Source organism: Labeo rohita, chromosome 22, assembly GCF_022985175.1.
Source record: "Labeo rohita strain BAU-BD-2019 chromosome 22, IGBB_LRoh.1.0, whole genome shotgun sequence".
Taxonomy (NCBI): domain Eukaryota; kingdom Metazoa; phylum Chordata; class Actinopteri; order Cypriniformes; family Cyprinidae; genus Labeo; species Labeo rohita.
This window is the reverse complement of record NC_066890.1, coordinates 58,439,591-58,461,500: the sequence shown is the minus strand read 5'-3', so window position 1 is coordinate 58,461,500 and position 21,910 is coordinate 58,439,591. Positions and strand designations below refer to the sequence as shown.

General features: G+C 35.6%; 2 long non-coding RNA genes across 2 annotated transcripts; both read left to right on the top strand.

The window, feature by feature from the left end:
- The first annotated feature begins 927 nt into the window (after nt 1-927).
- LOC127153753 (uncharacterized) lies at nt 928-21,910 on the top strand. Its single transcript, XR_007825324.1, has 4 exons — nt 928-1,329; nt 4,250-4,577; nt 20,519-20,821; nt 21,794-21,910. It is a non-coding gene; the product is annotated as an uncharacterized LOC127153753 (long non-coding RNA).
- LOC127153755 (uncharacterized) lies at nt 10,081-11,611 on the top strand. Its single transcript, XR_007825326.1, has 3 exons — nt 10,081-10,233; nt 11,151-11,215; nt 11,477-11,611. It is a non-coding gene; the product is annotated as an uncharacterized LOC127153755 (long non-coding RNA).

Genomic DNA, 21,910 nt, shown 5'->3' with positions numbered 1-21,910 from the left:
CTCTCCTCTCTCCTTTTTCCTTCACTACTTCTTCCTTTTTCAACCTTTCTTTGTAGTGCATGTAAATACATCTTAGTCTCATTATCCCAACACTGCAATCTCTGTATCTCTTTCTCTTTTATTACAGACTTAATTTCTTTCATACTATGTGCTAATTCAATTTCCATTCACTCGTCCTCTACTGCTTGCTTAGCCAACTTATCTGCCTCTTCATTGCCATTAATTCCCACATGAGCTGGAACCCACATAAACTTAATCTTTATATACTCTTTTTCTTTTACTACCTCCATTACCTTTCTCTCCATTACCCTTTTCTCTCATGCCCAATAAAGTTAAATCTACAATTGGACATGGAATAATCCACAAAGGAATATGTGGATATATGACTCTATACTCGTTTAAACCCATCTCACTTATCACAAACTAGGCTACTTCTTCTTTTGAGATTTGCGACAGGCTAGACACATCAGAAGCCTATTGGTGCCTCAGTTTATCTGATGAACTCCACTTCAAGATTTAAATGCTTACATAAGGTCCAATTCTGTGCAGAAATTCTAATATCTAAATAGCTAATACACTCCATTATTACACAGTTTCAGTTTCTCCACACATACATACCCTCTGGATGCTTTCTAACTGCAGCCAGCCCATAATTCAATGCACAGTACCCCAATCTTAGTGTAGTAACAGCCCAGTCTTGAATTTAATGTGTGTTTCACTGTTGGCTGTATAGTGAAAAATGCTGCAATGCAGTAGGCCTATCATTACCAGCACCCTGTCTAAAAATGTGTAGGAAACCAAGGGCGTGGATAACACTAAACCTGTTATAAGTGAAGCTCCCGTACTGCCTCCTCTACACCACCAGAGGGAACCTTCACCAGAGTACTGACTATTTTCATTTGGACTCCATTTTCCATAAACCAACATACCTGAAACTGATTTGCCTTGGTGATCTTTTCTGAGTGTTTCTTCGTGGATTTTTATTCTGTCTGTGACCTGGATTGTTTATGGGACTGTGATTCTCTGCCACCTGCCTTGACTAAGATCTGGATTTTGATTCTGTTTGTTCTCTGCTTGCTCCTATCAGTTTCTGTGATAAATAAACTGCACATGGATCCTTACTCAGCAGACTCATCATTACAAAACCCAAGACAACTGTGAAACACACAAACACACATCCTCACTCACACATGCTAAGTGGAGTCACACGGCAGAGTATTTTTCATCTCAGTCATTATAGACTGTCTCTACATTATAGACATTTCTATTTTTCTGAACTGCGGAAGAAAATGTTTTATTCATTTATGTTTTGCTGTTTGTGCCTGGCTGGTAAGTTTTAACATCTAATATGGTTTTGACTCTACAGTTATGAATCAAACTAGGAAATAACTGTCAGTTTTGAAAATTTACCCCAAGTGAAGAGACAAACTTAAGTGATCTGTGTGTTTTGGCTCGAAATTGCAACCATTTTGGTCACATATATGCTCCCAAAATGTAATCTGCATGACCTCAAAATACATTTGGGAGCATTTGTGCGAGTGTGAGAAACTGTTCTGCTAACTGCACTGACTGTTGTAAGCTGATACAGTGATGGCTTCGTCGTTCTGTCCAATGTTACATAACCAATTAAACTTTATCTTTACTTTCTTAACTTGGACAATTAAAATGTCTCCACAATCTGCTTTTGAAGAAATATAGTATCGTGCTACAGCACACATTCTATCAGATGCAATTCTGGTGCCTCCGTCTCAATATAGGCGAGATTGGGGGCAATTGTAACATGTTTTTTTTTTTTTTTTTTTACATTTTCCTTCATAACTCACAGACTACTTGAAATACACTAGTCATCTTTTGATACAAGAAACAGCTGTAGGTGTACTAATTAATAATACAATTGATATATTTTCATTAATAAGGACAAGACTATAATATTAAATTAAATGCAAAAAGTCTGAGTGTTACACTGGGCCACATTCATGAAACACCAGCAGAACAAATTTTTGTGTAAATCGTTGATAAAGCCGTTCTGGCGTAAATTTTCGAATTCATGAAAATGTTCATATTTTCTAAATGTTAACTGGCACGAAAGAAATATACACCTGCTCCCTACCATGTGTAAATGGTGCGTAAAACAATCTGTGTTCTTTTTGGCAAACTGATGACACTGAATTTTGATGCACTGCCATAATAATTACAAGTTAATTTCCCTTTGCACTCCTTTTGGATGTTTTTTATTGTTGTTGTTGTTGTTGTTGTAGCTGTGTTGATAATTTTAAAATGCAGCACTCGTCACTATTTACTTACGCTGCCTTCACACCATGTCCTAATTACCTTAATGGACCTTTCTCACATTTTTGGGTGAAGGAGCCATTTTTTGGTTGTAATTTGCTTTCATGCCACTGGAGAGTGTAGGGTGTATTTGTGCTCTCAGATTAACTCAGAGGTGTGCGCCAAAGAAGGTCAAACAAACTTTTTGACCGTGATGGACGTGATGATCCAGCAATGCGTGCCTACACCAGGTTTCTCATAACGGAAGTTGTCATAGTTGGGTAAAATCCGAGAGCAGTGAATGGGAGAGTATCACAAATATATTTTTTTGACTCGTTTTTTTGACTTTAACTCGTTTTTTGTAACCTAAGTAGTGCCAAAACGAACCTGACTACAGTCGTGGTACATCTGTTACTGGTTTAAGGCGTAATTCTAAAAACATTCTGAGTTTACAAGTTGTAATTACGAGTTCAGGAACATGTGAGGGCTTTGTGTTGCCATAGAAACACATAATTCAGATAGAGTAGAATGTCACGTGTTTTCATCTTAGAATTATGGCATGGCGTGAATGCAGCATTAGCCCTAAATAGAGGAGGGGCGAGACAAATACCGACCAACCATCCTACAACGACTGCCTACAACAGTGAATAAGTAAATATTACTGGTTACTGCTTTTTTTATATGAACTAAAATTCTTTAAAATGCGATAGTAGTAATACGTTGCTGCCGTGGATAGCCTATTCCAAATCATAGCAAGCGTCTCAGCTGGAAAAACGCTGTCACTAAAGCGTTTTCAAGCGCCACCAACTCTCTCGGTGTGTAAAAAGGTCTGCATTTTAAAGAAATATATTAAATGTCAGGGGAGCAATGTGTCCTAATAATGTCCGCAGATGTACAGCAGGCATTACTGACATATATACCCATTCCACCAACTTTGTTCTTACCGGAGTCAGCAGTTCTATCTGCTCGCCCTGGTGAAAAAAACAGCATATACTGGTAGGTATGTTTTGATGCTAGTTTAAGTTGGTCCTTAGCTGATTTATGCTGGTCTTTTGCTGGTCATGTTGCTGGTCTAGGACATCTAAACATCAAAACATACCTACCAGCATATGCTGGTTTTGTTTAACAGGGTGGTAAACAGAGTGGCCCACTAGCTTGATTGTCAAGTCAGGAACAGCGCTATCCAGCCATATTTCTCTGATTACCATCACACAGTTGTTCAAGCAATGATAAGTAATCCTTAAACTGATTTTGTCCATCTTGTAGACGAGTGACTGGGAGCTCGTAAGGAAAAGACTCGGAAGTGTTGGTCTGTTTTGTACAACTGTGTTGTAGTGTGTGAGTTTTTGAGGGTTTGTGTGTCATGTCTGACAGCAAAGTTTGTTTGTTTGTTTTTTTCAGCAAGATTGAGTTGCTTTGAGTGGAGAGCTTCATTTTGAGCTTGAATTGAGTTAGAAGCTCTCGATTTGTGTTTAAACAAACTTTAAGAAATGTGTTTAAGCAATTGAGAAAATCTGTAATCATCAGAATGTTGCTGGCTGTTTCACTCAATTGGCAGTTGTGGTTCTCCTTAATATTCATTGGGTGCTCCTATTTATTTATTTATTTACTGGTGCTCCTAACTTTTTGAAGCCCTGACTTCAGTTTATTGATTTTTAGGTACCAAAGTAATTAAACAACTTTGAACTTTGAATGATCACAAGTGAGTGCAATACTAAGCAAAAAAAAAAAAAAAAAAAAAAAAAAAAAAAAAAAAAAGAAAGAAAAAGATGTGTGTCATGATTTCCTGAAAGGCCTGTCTTATGGCCTAAAACAATTAGGTTAAATTTTTTCAAACAGATCTGCCACTGACATGTTTGACTCTGTAATAGCTGCCTGCAACCTTCTTTCACTTCTGATGTCTAAAGGTTATTCTCACACAAATTTCAGCTCAAATTTGACTTATATTTATTTTTACAGAGTGTCTCTCTCTTTTCTCTAGCGTTTGGTGATTCAGATACAGTGAAGATGGTGAAGGAGGGAGATTCAGTGACTCTAGAATCTGGTGTTACTGAATTACAGACAGATTGTGTGATGACATGGACATTTGAACGTCCAGAGATTCTTATAGCTAAAATCAATAAAGAGGCTGAAACCTTCAACATATACAATAATGTTCTTGATGGACGATTCAGAGACAGATTGAAGCTGGATCATCAGACTGGATCTCTGACCATCACAAACACCAGAACCACAGACTCTGGACTTTATCAATTAACCATCAGCAGCGACAAAGAAAAAAAAATACAGATTTACTGTTACTGCCTATGGTGAGTAAGCAATTACGGTTTTGTCTACCTATGTTTTGTCAATTATTTTAACCCTTCCACGCGTACGATCACACTGGTGTGATCATTCTTGGCTGGTCCCCGAAGTGTACGATCACACCAGTGTGATTCGAACGTTCAGCGCATCACGTGATCAACTGCTGAATTCAAATCTGCTTTGGCGCTTTGGCTGGCGCTAAACCAGATCAGACACGCTGAGCGCTTGTTATATTATTGCAACTACCAGTTTCTAGGATTTGAAGGGGCTGGTGGCAAAACATCAGGTGCTAGTAGTGGTGGATGGGAGCTCACATCATAATTACGTAAGATTTTGTTAGACACAGGTGGGTGTACCTGGATCCTTCTAGGGAGGTCTGGGTGGCATGCCCCCCCAGGAGAAAATTGGATATATTTTAAAGTTAATGTGGTGCACTTTGAGAGTTCAAAAATAAGAGTTCTAAGTTAACCCATGTTCAGTGTGCAAATTTAACAAAGAAAAAGTTGATGACCTGACTCACCACTCTTCTGATACTCAGAAAACATTGGATCATGAACTCATCGTGTGAGCAAAGTCATATTGTGCTTTCGATTTTAGTTCATTTGACAGATACTTTGCCAAAGCAGTGGCACAAAACAACATTGTTAGACTATGAAAAATAGTAAATAGTAATCACTGCAAATAGCAAACATATCAAAGTATTATCACAAAATTATAACTTTACAAAAATATTACACAAATAAACTAATACATTTAAAAATATATATTTGCATGCAAAAATAGGGCCCCAATTTTATTTATTTATTTTTTTTTTTTCAAATTCCATTTTTTTTTTTTTTTTAATTCTTTTTTTTTTTCTGTTTTAATTTTTCTGGACTCATTTTTAATGGGTATATTTAATTGCATTAATCAAAAAACATGTCTAATTAATTAAAACAATGAAACGTATACAATGTAACATCAATTTATCAAAAGTTAAGTTATGTTTAGGGCCCTAAGAAGTGTTTTATTTTTTCTCACCTTATATTTTATTGTTACCAAATTTGTTTTAGCATGTCTATTTGAAGAGTTCAGATGCAAAACCAGCTAAAAGCCATCTCATTCAAAAATGAGATAATGATACTGAGTGAATGCTCCTGACACATATTATACGTCCATCAAATACTTTTACTTCAAACTCGCTAAAATAGCAGCCACAGCCCAATCAGAAGTACCGTTGCTTACAAATAAAAGGGGATATGTACACATAACTCAGAGAAAGATTAAATATTGTTCATTTACAGATATTAGAAACACTGCAATAATACAAAGCAGGTTGAAAATCATCCAACTTACCCTTAAAGGCAATATATGGATAATATTTGTCCGTTTTGTGTGTCCAGTTGCCATCATCTGAAGTCTTGTTGAGTGTTGTCATCATCTGAAGTCTTCACAAGTGAGGCTGGATCCAATCTGGAACTGGCGTAAACTCTAGTAACCTTGGGATGAGCATCCAGAGATAGAAACAGTAAAGCAAAAGGAGAAAGATTAGTATAGCAGCTGTTCATATTATTTCAGACAAAGGTGATTTATTTAAAAAAGAAGTCCACTTCCAAAACAAAGATTCACATATAATGTACTCACCCCATTGTCATCCAAGATGTTCATGTTTTTCTTTCTTCAGTCATAAAGAAATTATGTTTTTTGAGGAAAACATTTCAGCATTTTTTCTCCATATGATGGACTGATATGGTGCCCTGATTTTGAACTTCCAAAATGAAATTTATATGTGGCTTCAAACAATCCCAGCCGAGGAAGAAGGGTCTAAATTGCAGAAAGATAGGTTATTTTCAAAAAATATATACAGTTTAAATACTTTTTGTTCTCAAATGCTCGTCTTGCCTTGCTGTCGTTGAACTCTGTGTTTTCTGGCTCAAGTCAGTTAGGGTATGTCAAAAAACTCAGACCGTATTTTCTCCCTCAACTTCAAAAATCATTTCAGAATCATCCTAAATCACTGCAGAAGTATCAACACAGTCTTTGCAAAGTGAACATGCAAAGAAGATCAAACACCCTTAATAAAAAAGATAAAACAGTGATATAGGATGATTTTGAAGTTGAGGGAGAACACGAGATGGGAGTTTTTGACATACCCTAACTGTCATGAACCGGAACAAAACAGTCCAGGTAGAGTGAGACAAGATGAGCGTTTGACATTAAAAAGTATATCAATTGTTTTATTCTAATAAAAATAATCGATCGTTACACTAGATAAGACCCTTTTTTCTCGACCGGGATTGTTACAACCGCATTTGGGATCGTTTGAAGCCGCATTTAAACTGCATTTTGGAAGATCAACATTGGGCACCATATCAGTATATTATATGAAGAAAAATGCTGACATTTTTTCCTCAAAAAACATAATTTCTTTACGACTGAAGAAAGGAAGACATGAACATCTTGAATGACAATGGGGTGAGTACATCATATGTGAATCTTTGTTTTGGAAGTGGACTTCTGCTTTAATCACATATAACTGTAGTGCAGTGCTATGAGATGTGTTATGTTAATACTTGGCTAAAAATGTGTATTTCAATCTAATTTAAACTAAAAGATTGTGCCTAAAAAATTATCAGGAAGGCTGTTTCAAAGTTAAGCAATAAAATACAAAAACACACTGCTTTCTTTAGTGGACTTTAATATGTTCTCTATTATCAATAGTCCAGAGTTTTGCGACCTCATTACATTACATAGCTACTGTTGCCCCTATTTGTGCTTATTTTGCTACTATCTGGTTTAATCACAATTAGAATTTTTATAGATCCCTTGGTAAATATATCATTTGCCCTCAGTATTCAGGGAACAGACACAGTCTCTACAGAATGGACTACGTATGTCACAGTATCATTTAAATGGTTAGTTCAGCCAAAAATGAAAATTCTGTAATTAATTACTCACCCTCATGTCGTTCCAAAACCATAAGACCTTTGTTCATCTTCAGAACCCAAATTAAGATATTTTTGATGAAATCCGAGAACTGTCTGACCCTGCATAGACAGCAAGGGTCCTACCATGGTCAAGACACAGAAAGGTAGTAAGGACATCTGTAAAATAGTCCATGTGACATTAGCGGTTCAACCGTACTTTTATGAACCTATAAGAATACTTTTGTGTGCTAAAATAACTATAACTTTATTCAACGATTTCTTTTTTTTTCTGGTACAGTTTGCCACCATTATGGAGAGTGTAGTGGACATGAAAAAGTTAATGTGTTTTTGTCTCTGTCACGTGTTCGTGGTGGAGAGTCACAGGGTTACGTGGGAATGAGAATATTAATCACCTGTTCAATTAGAGAAGGAGGGAGAGGGGGTGAGCAGGGGTGATGTGTTCTTTTTTGATCAACATAATACAATAAATATTTATGCCGTCAGTCTGTGCAATAAAGAAGAACAAAAAAGATAATTTTTCCCTTACCAACACTGTATTTTTGTTGCGTCGCAAATACACTGAGTTCCTGTTTTAGCCTCTCAGAGGTGTTTGGTAACTACAGAGTACAGACAGTATAACGACTCACGTGTGTAATGCTGCTGACGTAGTACATGCATATGCTGCGCCTTGTTTACAAGCAGAGGAAAGCACACACATGCATCGTGGTACTCTTGATAATGACAACAGACTGTCCCAGAAGGGAAGAAATCATTTAATAAAGTCATTATTTTTGTTTCCTTGGCACACAAAAAGCATTCTCATAGCTTCAAAAAATTACAGTTGAACCACTGATGCCACATGGACTATTTTAACAATGTCTTTACTACCTTTCTGTGTCTTGACCTTGGTGGTACCCTTGCTGTCTATGGAGGATGAGAAAGCTCTCAGATTTCATCAAAAATATCTTCATTTCTGTTCAGAAGATGAACAAAGGGTCTTGAGGGTTTGGAACGACATGAGGGTGGGTAATTAATGACAAAACTTTCATTTTTAGGTGACCTATCCCTTTAAGTGGAAGGATATGGAGATAAAATAATGCCATAAAGATTCGCATGTGAAGAGTACGTGTTGTGCAAGTGTACATAAGACTGTAAGTGTAAATTAAATCTGCATGTGCAAGAGACGCTTTGTAAAAGCCTAAATCGCATTTCAAGCGTAAGAAAAAAATATTTGCAGCATTTTACTGTTACTCGTAAGTGTAATTCATTTACAGTTTAAAGAACTGCAAAACGGATTGACTGCGTTGGACCAATCTGTATGTGTAAAAAAACAAACTGTTGCAAATGTCTAAATGACTTGTTGTGTATGCAGGGCACAAAGTTGCCGAAATAATCCGATATGTACAGCTCCGTTTTTCTTTTATCTGCGCTTACACTTTTGGCACGATTTTCTCACTCACTGAGTTTTGCAAGCCTGAGCGGGTCCACCACCTTTTTGTAGCCAATCAAATGAGACTCTCGCGGACTCCATTTAGGCCCAATCCCAATTCTATTTTCTACCCCTTTGCCTACCCCTCGCCCCTTCCCCTTGCCCCTTGAAACAAAGTGGGAAGGGGAAGGGTTAAAAATGTTCCCCTAAGAAATGGGACACCACTACTACACTGTCATAGGTCATCATACGTTGATACAGTGACAGTTTCGCCGTTTTCTCACACAACTAATGAAACTCGATCTGTACATTCTTAACTTTAATGCAGATTTTAGATATTAGCCGTCGATCACTCCCTGTCACTGACACTGCCCAGCAAGCAATAGCCGTCATTTCACCGTCTCGGTTAACTATAGACCCAATATAGCCCGGCTGTGTGTGACCCCCTTCTAGCCCAAAAACCTTGAATTTGGATACATGTCATTGTTTTGGCAAAATAACTTGTGAGATGTATGATATTCCATCACGTAAGCAAAGTGAACAGCGTTTACAATGTGTTTGATTTCATTTCTTTGACATGTTGTATGTGTAGCCTGTTTGTAGCCGAGATTTAGCTCGTAGTCAGACCGGCTATTTGTAGCCCACTCATAGTCAAATCTGATTCATTGTAGTTTTTGTTCAGGCAGCGCAGGAGATGGTTGATATACCATCATGTTTCCGGTGTCAATAATATCTACTAAGAGGTCAGTGTCAGTTAATGACATGATATATATGTAGCCACGTTTTAGCTCTGAGTCGGACGGGCTATGTGTAATCTGCTTTTAGCCCAACCGGCAAAATCGAGGCAATCAGTGTCTAATTTTAACAGCTTGGCTATAGCCAAACCAGCAATGAGCATGGCCGAAATAGTCTTAAATTTTTTATATTTTATTTCATTATTTTATAGCATTATTAAATAATGCATCATTAATTATGCCAAAATAATGCTAATTTAAATGTTTCAAAAGTTTAATTGCATTTAATAATATGATGTCATGCATTCCACATGCAACAAAAAGTGTAACATTCATACACATTATACAACATAATTTGACTTTCTTTCAATTTATAAATAAATATGCAATAACAATTCCCAACCGCAATTGTCTCCCTACTGAGACAGGACTACTGGCAACGCGAGACTTGAAAGTTAGTAGAGATCACTGTTGCAAGATCCCGCGATAATTCAGCCGTTTTGAATTTTGTTTTTACACGAGAGAACAAGTTTACCTGTGGGAAATCAACGGGCAAACAACAAAAGATAAAGGACTTTCCTGCTTGGTCTTGGTAAGTATATGTGTTCATTGTTGATCTGTACTTTATTTGTTATCATGTGTAGGAACCGTGACATTTTAGTGAAGGGAACAGATCATAGATGATAGTCATCCCTATGGACTAAATTAGGCCCCACGGTACAGCATGCATGTGATCAGAGGATTCATTGCAAAATTTAATAGGTAATAGAGTGAAAGTTAATTTGTATGTGTTTACAAACTCAAGATTTTAAAACAGCAAAACAACAGAACAAACAGCTTTGATTAATCTATATTAATTTATACAGTGAACACACATTCAGAAGAATTGGACAAATTGAGGAGGAGTTTCTACATCTGGAAAAGCTGTTGGAAAGAGATCTAGGCAGCAATGGTGTTTAAAAAAAAAAAAAAAAAAAGAAAACTCCAAAACAACATTTCCTCACTAGAGCTCTCATCTTTGACAAATTCAGTCATTTATTTTAACTATTATATTGAATTTATGACTGAACAATGGCTTGTTACATACAGAGAAAGCATGAGCTAATTGAATAGAGTATCTTTGTTATTGTACAAGTACAGTAAGATTTAGTTTGAAACTTCCAAATTGATACTAAAGCTCAAAAATACAAATTATTTCAAATTGCAATATAAAATGTTCAATTATAAAAAGTTTGCACCGGTATTAAAATAGTACAAATAGCTAAGATGTGCAATGCAGCATTAAAACCTAACCGGTACAATCAGAAGACAATATGTAATAAAAACAGTAGGGGTGAATAATTATTCCATGTACATTTAAGGTTAATGTGTGTACTGGGTTACATTTTAGTAACTGTATAAGCAGTGATACTGTGTTGATATGAAATTAGTTGTGCCAGACAATTTTGGACACTTTTACAGTGACGCATATATAATACTACCTGCCTGACATTGGCATGTGTTATTCAGGTGTCAAAGTTGTGCAGAATTGAATGAAGAAACCTCAAAGACAGTGCCAGAAGGAAGCTGGAAAGGTAAAGTCTTCAAAGTGTGCCACATTAATCAAACATTGTGGTGTCAATACTTAATAATTTACAGCAGAAATCAGAAATGTAAAAAAATAATTCCTTTACTGGTGATTTTAAAATGTCAGTGAACTTTGTCCGCAATTGTTAACCACCTCAATCTGTATTCTGTTTTAGGGTTTTAAAAATTCCCTCATATTCAGAGCTTTCTCTCTCAGTTCTCTCTCAAAAAGCTTTTCTTATGCTATTTGTTTTTTTCTTATTTTGCAGATGCAGTGATGACCAACTTGTACTTGAGTTGTACTTGAGGAATGCAGTTGGAAAACATTTTATACAAGAAAAAAAAAAAAAATTTCCTTTGAGTTCACTGTTGGTTGTTTTATTTGTTAAAATAAGTAAACCAACAAATTGATTAATCTTTTTTTAATCTATTTTTTTTTATGTTTTTATGTCATTTTATGTCATTTATCCACAATGTTTTAATGTTAAGTGTGATAACATGCTCTTGATTTGTACTATTTATTTCTTTTAAATATCATAAGGTATTTAATATATATATATAATTATTATAATTATCATTATTATTATTATTATTATTATTATTATTATAATTATTATTATTATTATTAAGTTGTTAAATTTTTATCATAATAAAAGGGAGTGTAATGCATTTATATTTTATTTTGTCATTAATTCTTTTGCATTTTTATCATTTTGTATTTTCTTAAGTTGTTAATGTTATTTTTCTTAACTACATATACAGCTTTTATTTGTTTGGATGGATGGCCATTTTATTGTGTTTTAGATGTTTATATGTAGGCATTCATTAGCTGTCTATTTGATGACTAGTCTGTCATTGGGCTATGGTTAGACGTCTATTAGATTTTCACTGACAGCCCAAATTCAGTCTTGTTTTAGCCTAGACGCAGATTCAATGTCTATTAGACATTTAGATGTATTCGTTTAATAGTGGTCTAAATGATGTCTAGTCTATTCTAGGTCTATGTTTAGACGTCTATTAAATTTTCACTGACAGCCCAATGACAACCTTATTTTAGCCTAGACGTCTGGGCTGTGTTTCAACGGCTAATAGACGTTTTTTAGACCAAAAATTGCTTGCTGGGTGCGCTCCGCTGAAACTCGGAACAGGCCGTTATTTCTCTCTCTCAACCAACCTCTGTTCCGGATTTGTAAACTACAATGAAATTAGGGGTGTGTGATACGACGAGTTTTGATTGTGGACAAATAAAATGCCTCCACAATCTGCTTTTGAAGAAATATGTTATATTTCGTGCTACAGCGCACATCCTGTCAGACGCAATTCTGGCGCCTCCGTCTCAATATACTGTACAACGCGGCATACATTCACATCAAATGAAAACTCATCTTCAGAGTTTCACTCACGCAAGGGCGTAATTTCCACTGGGGACACACTTTTCAAAATCCCCCCCACTTTCAAATTGTTTTGTTAAATTAATGTCTTGTATTGTAGAATGCACGCCCAGCACCGCCGAGAGTTTAGCGCCATCGTTAAAACGAAACCGAAAGTAAAACGCGCGCGCGCATTCAAAAGCAATTTTAATACCCCACGTTTAGAGAGCGACTCCCCAATGTGCGCAAATTAGGCTACATAACATATCTAGGCTGTAGACTATAGGTTGTGTCGTTGTATTTAATACAACCTTAATATTCATTTGGTGCTCCTAATTTTTTTTATTTTTATTTTTTATTTATTTATTTATTTTTTTGGTGCTCCTAACTTTTTGAAGTTGGGAGCACCAGTGCTACCAAGTAAACAAGTTAATTTCGAGCCCTGTAGATAAAAATATATTGCAATCAGTGCTATCCGCTAGCAAACTTTAGCGATTTTTTTTTTTTTTTTTTTTTTTTTTTGCAAACGTTTCTTTACAGAACATCACCGTAAACACAAACACAAGATTGAGTGAGCAGTGAGCAGCCATGTTGGAAATTTCTCTTAGCCCTTCGTTTGAAGTGAAGTCCCGAAAAATCTTCGTTTGGAGGGCTATCTAGCCCTTTCCCTTCCCCCTACCCCTCTAACCAAAAGAGAATGGAGACACCCAATTGAGACCAATTGAGGCACGTGAACGCGCCAAACGGAGGGGTAGGGGAAAGTGTAGGGGTAAGGGGTAGAATTGGGATTGGGCCTTACTCTTATCTTACATTAAAAATAAAATTAAATTAAATTAAATAAAAACACACTGTGTCCTTTTCCTCCTCAAAGGCAATATATGATAGTTTATTGTAATATTGCAATTTTGATGATACTTAACACTAAAACTGCCATGGGGTATATTTTACGCCTTTTACTCACTGAATTAGCAGTTGAGATTCATAAATAAAGTCAAAATTAGTAAAAGGCGATTTATGGATGCTGAAGAGGTTAGAAGCACTAAATGCCATTCGTTTGAGTCAACATCATACGGCTCATCTGACTGTGATCTCATATTTAGATGTTTTAGCCTAACATTACTCATATTTTTCAAACTTTATATTAATTTCATTTTTGTTTTGCCATTTCTATTGCTTATTGTTTGCTACTGTGTTGTATTTAGTCTGCCATGTCCTGAAAAAAATAAAAAATAATAAAAATAAAACTCTGATCTATGGTTTAATATATATATATATATATATATATATAATTTATTTATTTATTTATTTTTATTTTTTTTTGATTACCCAAAGTTTATTTAGTGTTGTTCTCTTATTTAAATAATGAATTAATGAAATAATAAATATATTTAAATTAATAACTAATTAGGTGAAGCACTGCTTGAATTTACCATGGCATCATGCAGTGTGTTGAATAATTATCGCACATTATTGTCTATAGGCTATTTCAGTTATTTAAATAACAAGTTATCTTATTATATTGATTAATGACACTGAATAATAATATTACACCACCCAAACATGTCCTTACTTCCTTTTAATTGTCTTTGTCAGTGCAGGCTTGCTTAGCTTATACTGAATGTTATGAAAAGTAACTGTAGCCTGCATAAACAGCCTTGAACATAAAACAACAGGACAAAAATATAGTTGACGACTATACATAATTTTTTATGACTCTAGACACTTCTTTATGAAAACAGTGGCATAATACAGTGAAATAAAATGTTCTTTAGGCGTATCAAAATGGTAGTCACTAGCAGCATAATTTATAATTTATAATAACATGCATACTTTCACCTGTCTACTGATCAGGGACGACTCAACTAAAATTTGGTTCAATATAGTAAATATATATAGTAATATTTATTTATTTTTCACTTTAACATGTTGTAATTTAAGGGGATTTTACAAAATATTTTTAAAATCTTCAAAAATTTCAAAGTATACAATTGAGTGCTAAATACAATGAACAAAATTTATGTAGCTTTATTGTTATAATAAAAAGGTTTTATAAAACGCATAGCACTCTGATACTATAGTCTTGAGCATTGTCACATATCATTTTGTAATGTTTAAAATCAGCTATATATTAGGCCATATTATATGATATATGCATTTCAATGTAAAGCCAAACCAATCACCAGATAGTTAATAATGTTAACACCAGCTAGCAATTCAGGATAAACACATGAGATCATGTTTTAATTAAGTTGTTGTTTATTTATTTATTTTAATGTATGTGTACATTAAAAGTACCATGCGTGTGATGTGTTTATTGAACCAATCAGATAAGAGTAAATGGAGTAAGCGAGAGTCTCATTTGATTGGCTGCAAAAAGGTGGTGGCCCCGCCCTCCCCCTCAGGCTTGCGAAACTCAGTGAGTGAGAGAATCGTGCCAAAAGCGCAGATAAAAGAAAGATGGAGCTGTAGATATCGGATTATTTCGGCAACTTTGTGTCCTACATACACAACGAGTCATTTAGACATTTGCAACAGTCTGTTTTTTACACATACAGATTGGTCCAACACAGTCAATCTGTTTTGCAGATCTTTAAACTGTTGTTTTCATGTGCAAATCACTGTTCACAGGCTTGCAGTGCTTTTGACCGTATTTTAGCAAAAAGAATGTGCCAAAAGTGTAAGCGCGGAGAAATGGAAGTCAGAAGAATGAAGATCATATTTATTTTGCGAAAGCATGAAGCTGCAGTCTCACAATACATGAATTACACTTACGAGTAACAGTAAAATGCTGCAAATAATTTTGAAACGCGATTTACAGTTTTACAAAGCGTCTCTTGCGCATGCAAATTTAATTTACGCGTACCGTCTTATGTACACTTGCACAACGCGTACTCTTCACATGCAAATCTTTATGGAATTATTTTATCTCCATAGAAGGAACATTCATTTAGAGGAGCTGTAATTTGCAGTACCCTTCAAAAGTTGTAAATTCATAAACTTTTTTTTTACATCTTTGAAAGGAGTCTCTTCTGCTCATCAAGGCTGCATTTATTTGGTCAACAATAAATGTAATAACAATAATATTGTGAAATATTATTACAATTTAACATAACAGTTTTCTATGCGAATATATTGTGAAATGTAATTTCTGTTATCAAAGCTGCATTTTCAGCATTATTACTCCAGGCTTTAGTGTCACTTGATCCTTCAGAAAACATTCTAACATGCTGATTTAATGCTCAAGAAACATTTAATTATTATCAATATCTTATCATTATCAAACGTTAGAGCAAACATTTCTGTTTCAAATAAATGCTGTAACTTTTTTTTTTAAAATAATTTATCAAAAAATCCTGAAAAATATGAAGCAGCAGAACTTGCTTCAACACTGATAATAATCAGAAATGTTTCTTTAACAGCAAACCAGCATGTTTGAATAGATGTGTTTGACTTGAACCATGGCTACAAGCGGCGAGCAACAAGATTAGCAGAGAGAAGTTGGGGACAGAGTTGAAAACGGACATTTCAAGTTGGAGACTTTCTGCTCTCTGTGACTGCACCAGCTGAGTCACCTGTCTGCTCTCTGAGAACTACTGTGGTACTTTGATGCCACACGTGACAGAAACTTAAGATTCGTCAGATTTCGCTCGATCTGTGCAGCACCTCGTTAAGTCAAAAACACCTTATGATTTCTGAAGATCATGTGACCCTGAAGACTGGAGTAATGATGCTGAATATGTAGCTTTGCAACACAGGAATAAATTACTTCTCTAAGTATATAAAAATACAAAACAGACATTTTAAATTATATTAATTTCACAATATTACTGTTTAACTGTATTATTAATCAAATACACAAAGTTGTGGTGGGTAGAGAAAAGACTTTTTTATGACAAAATTTATGAAACAGCAGTGTATGTTTGAGATTTTACTTACTAGTCCAATGGTTTATAGCACTTTGGAGAAGGACTTTCACTCTGAGTCTGTTGATGTGCAGCAGACCATCAGCATGGAAAAATCTAGGATCAAAACAAGAAATTTGTCACAGAGACAACAATATTTAGTATGCAGTTGCTGGTTTATTAGAAGGAAACAAGCTAAAGTACAGGTAAAATGCAGAAAATAACTATATACTAATAATTACTGTAATAAATAAATATATAATTTTGCAGAAAAAAAGAAAAGAATAATGATGCATTGTGATATAGGTGAAATATATTTTGTGGGGGACAAAATGCATATTAAGTTATTTCATGAGCTTCTTCAGTTCACCTGTATTTCCTGCTGCTGTCAGCAGCTCCCTTAAGAAATTTTGAAACCTTGTAGCTTCCCATCTGTTGTGGGGGCTTTATTTCTGTCCTACTGAAATCACAGAACCATTTTTATCAATTTTCGTTTACCTTAAAAGATCAAAACACATTTGAACTTGTTTTCAGCCATTTAGGTTAAATAAATTTGAGTACTTCCAATAACCCATAGTCAAAATGGCAGTAAAACCTTTACACTTCAGTCAAAACCTGCTATACACACACGAGAAGATTTGATTAAAAGCCCAAAGTTTCATAAACAAGAGCTCAATCTCTAGAGTTAGCCTACCTCGTCTTTGAGAGGCGGATTTTCGAAGACATTAAACCTTTTCTATAAAGTAAATATTCAACAGAAACCTGTCAGTTACAAGTAAGGAGTCAGGAACGGTTTTATGTAACATTTATGATTTAAGGCACGTAACTTACCTAAAAGCAGTGACAACATTAGCGAGAGAGTTTTCCTGTCAGGTGTCGTGTTGCCGCCCCCGTTTCCATGGCAACTCCTTAAAACGTCAAAGTCACACAGTATTTACATAAGTAAACATCTAGAATTAAAACATTACATTACGTTAATAATTCACAGTCTCATTCAATCATTATCCAATAATGCATTTAAAACTCATGTATTAAAACTCATTTATTTCGGCCCATGAGCAGAACGCCGGCCTCATAAACTATAAACTATGGACGATAAATACGCCTTTCGTATGGCATTAAATAGCAAGCACTTTGAGTGTCTTGTTCATCATATTTATTTTCATATAAAAACAACAGAGCTGAAATTAAATCAGGTGTGTTCGACTTAACGCAGCACTGCGCAGCTCGATCAAATTAAAAAAAAATCGCGATAGCGATTCGAGAGCAGCGACTGACTCAGCCAGCGCAGTTTCTTCAGAGGGGCTGCAGGAGCTCTGATGACCACATTCACCGTTTGACAACGATCACGTGTGTTTTGGGTTTATCTAACATCCTCAAGTCCGCTAATACTGACAAATCTGCGTTTTTAGAACAGTAAAAGTGTTTTTACTGTAGTCGCAATGTATTGAGTCACATTTATTCATAAAACACTGATAAAAGCATAACCCCACTTTATTAATATTTTAAATAGTATATGTTTATGTTAGCAGTATATGAAACGTGTTTCTGTTGCTCATGAAAACGCTTTTGAAAAGTCTGTGTATTTGATAAATATTGCATTTAATTCACTTCGTCTGTGATAGAGCATGCAAACACCGGAGAGCTTCACTAACCAGAGTAAAAACTGTCCGACTTGACGCCTCCGTTTTCAACTCCGCCCCCGACTGCTCTCGGCTGGATTAACTCATTCTTTAAACCAAAGTTGGCAAAAAGCATTACAATCAAACAATAAGAGAATTAGCAAGTTATTAAAGGTATTCGCATGTCTCGCTGCTTACGTTAACCGCTTTAACAGCACCGTTCAGAGTTTACGTGACATACACTGATCCTCCGTGAGCGGGATGACCGCGAGTTGCCAGACTTTAGTAATGTCACGCCTTTCATTTCGGCGCCCGTGTTAACAGATGACTGTCTGTGCACATTTGATTTACATCATAAAATAATAAGGCGTATTTATCATCCATTTTTACTTTAATACAAACGTGTATTTTTGATTTTTATAAAAATATGACACAGCAATCATGTATCTCACGCAGAGATCGCACTGGCATAGTGTTTGGGAATATTCATGCATAATTTAAACACATAACCACATGATATTAGATTAAAAAATAAAACATTTAAGAAAAGAACGGCAACATCACGGTTGTCTGAACCAATGAGCTTTAAGCTGTGTCATCATCCAGGCGTTTCCCATCATGCTTTTGGTCAGCGCAGTCGGTGGAGAGATACTGCGCTTGACTACTCAATTGGTAGAAACAAGACTCGAATGACAAGATACTGGAACTAGGCTAGACTAGAATAACAAACTGACTAGAGGCTCCGTAAAGTTGCTAATACACAACAAGTGCTAAATGCAAGACAATACTCCGCGACAAGTGAAAGGAAGTCTGGGGTTTAAATAGTGTTTCTGATTGGGCACAGGTGATAGCCACAATGGCTGATGGGGAACGTAGTCCGGGGTGTGGTGTAACAGTCAGTGTGATGTGAATGTCAAAGCGACCTCTGGTGGCAAGCCGACTGACATTTAGGAATACGTTCGTGACACTGTCAATGTAAGTCATAGCGGTCTTAATGCGGCCCTGATCTTAATACAGTACTGATTAATCATTCTAATAACCATTAGACTAACAGATTATCAAAACGTTTGTTGCAGCCCCACTGTGCCTCAATTAATGGATGTTGTGCCCTCTAGGTCTACGCATCAGTCACATGACTGAAAACTGTTGTAACGCCACACCAGCAGTGGGAGCCCTTGCCCATGGACTGTCTGTTACCGTTGCCTCTGCTGCTTCTTTGGTGACTTCCTGTTTGGCAGCCATTTAAAGAGGGCCATGCCAAACAGGAGGTTGTGAAGTATTGTTTTTGCCTGTGTGGACTTTACCAGGCATTTTCCCTGTTTTCATTGTCTTGTTTCATGGTCATTGTTTTTGGTTCATAGTCATAGTTTCCCCTTGTTTCATTGCCTTGTTTTATTTGCTACTTTGGACTGCTCACTGGTATTTTGACCTTCTGCCTGTTTTTTGGATTACGCTCTTGTCTCGCCTTGGATATTACTGTTTGCTGGTGTCTGACCCTTCCTGTCTTGATTATGATCTGTACAATAAAGCTTCACTTGGATCTTTTCACGCTTCTGACGAGTCCCGTTACAACTGTGAACAGCTTTGACTATTAGGTGTGTTCAACATAGGCACTAAGCATTTGCTAATGCTTCTTAAAGGTCTTAAAGATGTAGTTAAGTTAGGATTTGTGGTGGGGCAAATTAAATGACCATCAGATACAGTAACATTCCATTTTTGCTAGCATGGTGCAGTTGTCCTAAAATGGCTGTCACATAATAGCACTCTGACCTATGGGATTAAAGGCAGATACTGCATTTTTTTATTGTGTTGCTAATGCCATGTGGGGTTTGTTGCTTTTCAAGAAAAGAAATTTGATGAACAAGAAATCTTAAATATTTAATTCCATCCAAAAGAAATGCTTACATCCAACTTTACTTAAATAAAGGTATGCACTTTATTTATTTTTTTCTTTAATAGAAATATGACTACAGTCACATAGCTCATGGAGATTTGGAAATATTCATACACAGTTTATACACATACATAATATCTGTCATGTATAAAGTGTAGAATGAATTTGCACAAAGGTAAAGATTAAATCAAAAGTCTTTAATGAAATCCACACCAGGTAATCCACAAAAGGAACACAGTGAATCACATACACATTGATAAGACCGGACAACATTTTTAAAGACAGCCATTCATCATGGTTGTTTAAACCACTGTGTGTTCACTTTGTGTGTTAGCCCTGTGATTGACTAGCGAATCTGTTCCCCATGACCTTACAGAGGATAAGCAGTTTGGAGAATGGATGGCTATTCCTGTTCCTAAATCATTTATATTTTATAGTGTCCCCTCAAATCTTTATATATTTTTAAATGATTATTTATCTTTAACTGACTGTTATATGTTTTTGTTTCCTGCATGTTTTCCAGCTCATCTGCCTGTTCCTGTCATTATCAGACACTCTTTACAATTTTCCTCATCATCATTAGGATTATCAGTGTCCAATTGTTCATTGCTGTGTTCAGTGGTGAATGTGGGTAATGTGACTCTCTCCTGGTACAAAGGAAACAGTTTATTGTCCAGCATCAGTGTGTCTGATCTCAGCATCAGTCTCTCTCTACCTCTGGAGGTGGAATATCAGGATAAAAACACCTACAGCTGTGTGATCAACAATCCCATCAGCAACCAGACCAGACAACTGGACATCAGTGAACTCTGTCACACATATTCAGGTACATGTATAACCCCTGGCAAAAATTCTGGAATCACTACACTTACAAAGTGATCACCCTTCTTTTTTTTTTTTTTTTTTTTTTTTTTGTGTGTGTAACTATTCAATACTCTGGTTATGTGAAACATACCTCAAACTAATGAAATTAATTGAATTAATGGAAAAATATTTTCCATATCAAGTAGAGGAAAGAAGAATAGAATCATTCACTGTTGAGAAAAAAAAAATCATGGAATCAGCTTGTAATTTGGATTTCTGAAGGAAATATCATCTAAACATATATAAAAGGCTAATGTATAGTCATATTTTATATATATATATATATATATATATATATATATATATGACTACAATCACATAGCTCATGGAGAGTTGGAAATATTCATACACAGGTTATACACATACATACATAATATCTGTCATGTAAAACGTGTAGAATGAACTTGCATGAAGGTAAAGATGAAATCGAGAAGTCTTTAATGAAATCCACACCAGGTAATCCACAAAAGGAACACAGTAAAACACATACACATTGATGAGACGGACAACAAAGACTGAACTGAATACAATTTATAAAGGGTTGATAATGAGAGACAGACAGGTGATAATGATAAACTAAGCAGGACACAGGAAAAACCAAATATGGGCACATGAGGCAGAAACCAACACAAATAGTCCTGGGGTGTGACAATATCAGAGCTCTAAAATGTTTAAAGACAACCATTCTTCATGGTTGTTTAAACCACTGTGTGTTCACTTTGTGTGTTAGCCCTGTGATTAACTGGCAAATCTGTTTCCCATAACCCTACAGAGGATAAGCAGCTTGGAGAATGGATGGATATTCCTTAAATCATTTATATTTTATAGTATCCCCTTATATATATATATATTTTTTTTTTTTTACATTTTTTTTATTAGAATTATTTATCTTTAAGTGATTGTTATATGTTTTTGTTTCCCTCATGTTTTCCAGCTCATCTGCCTGTTCCTGTCATTTTCAGAGACTCTTCACAATTTTCCTCATCATCATTAGGATTATCAGTGTCCAGTTGTTCATTGTTGTGTTCAGTGGTGAATGTGAGTGATGTGA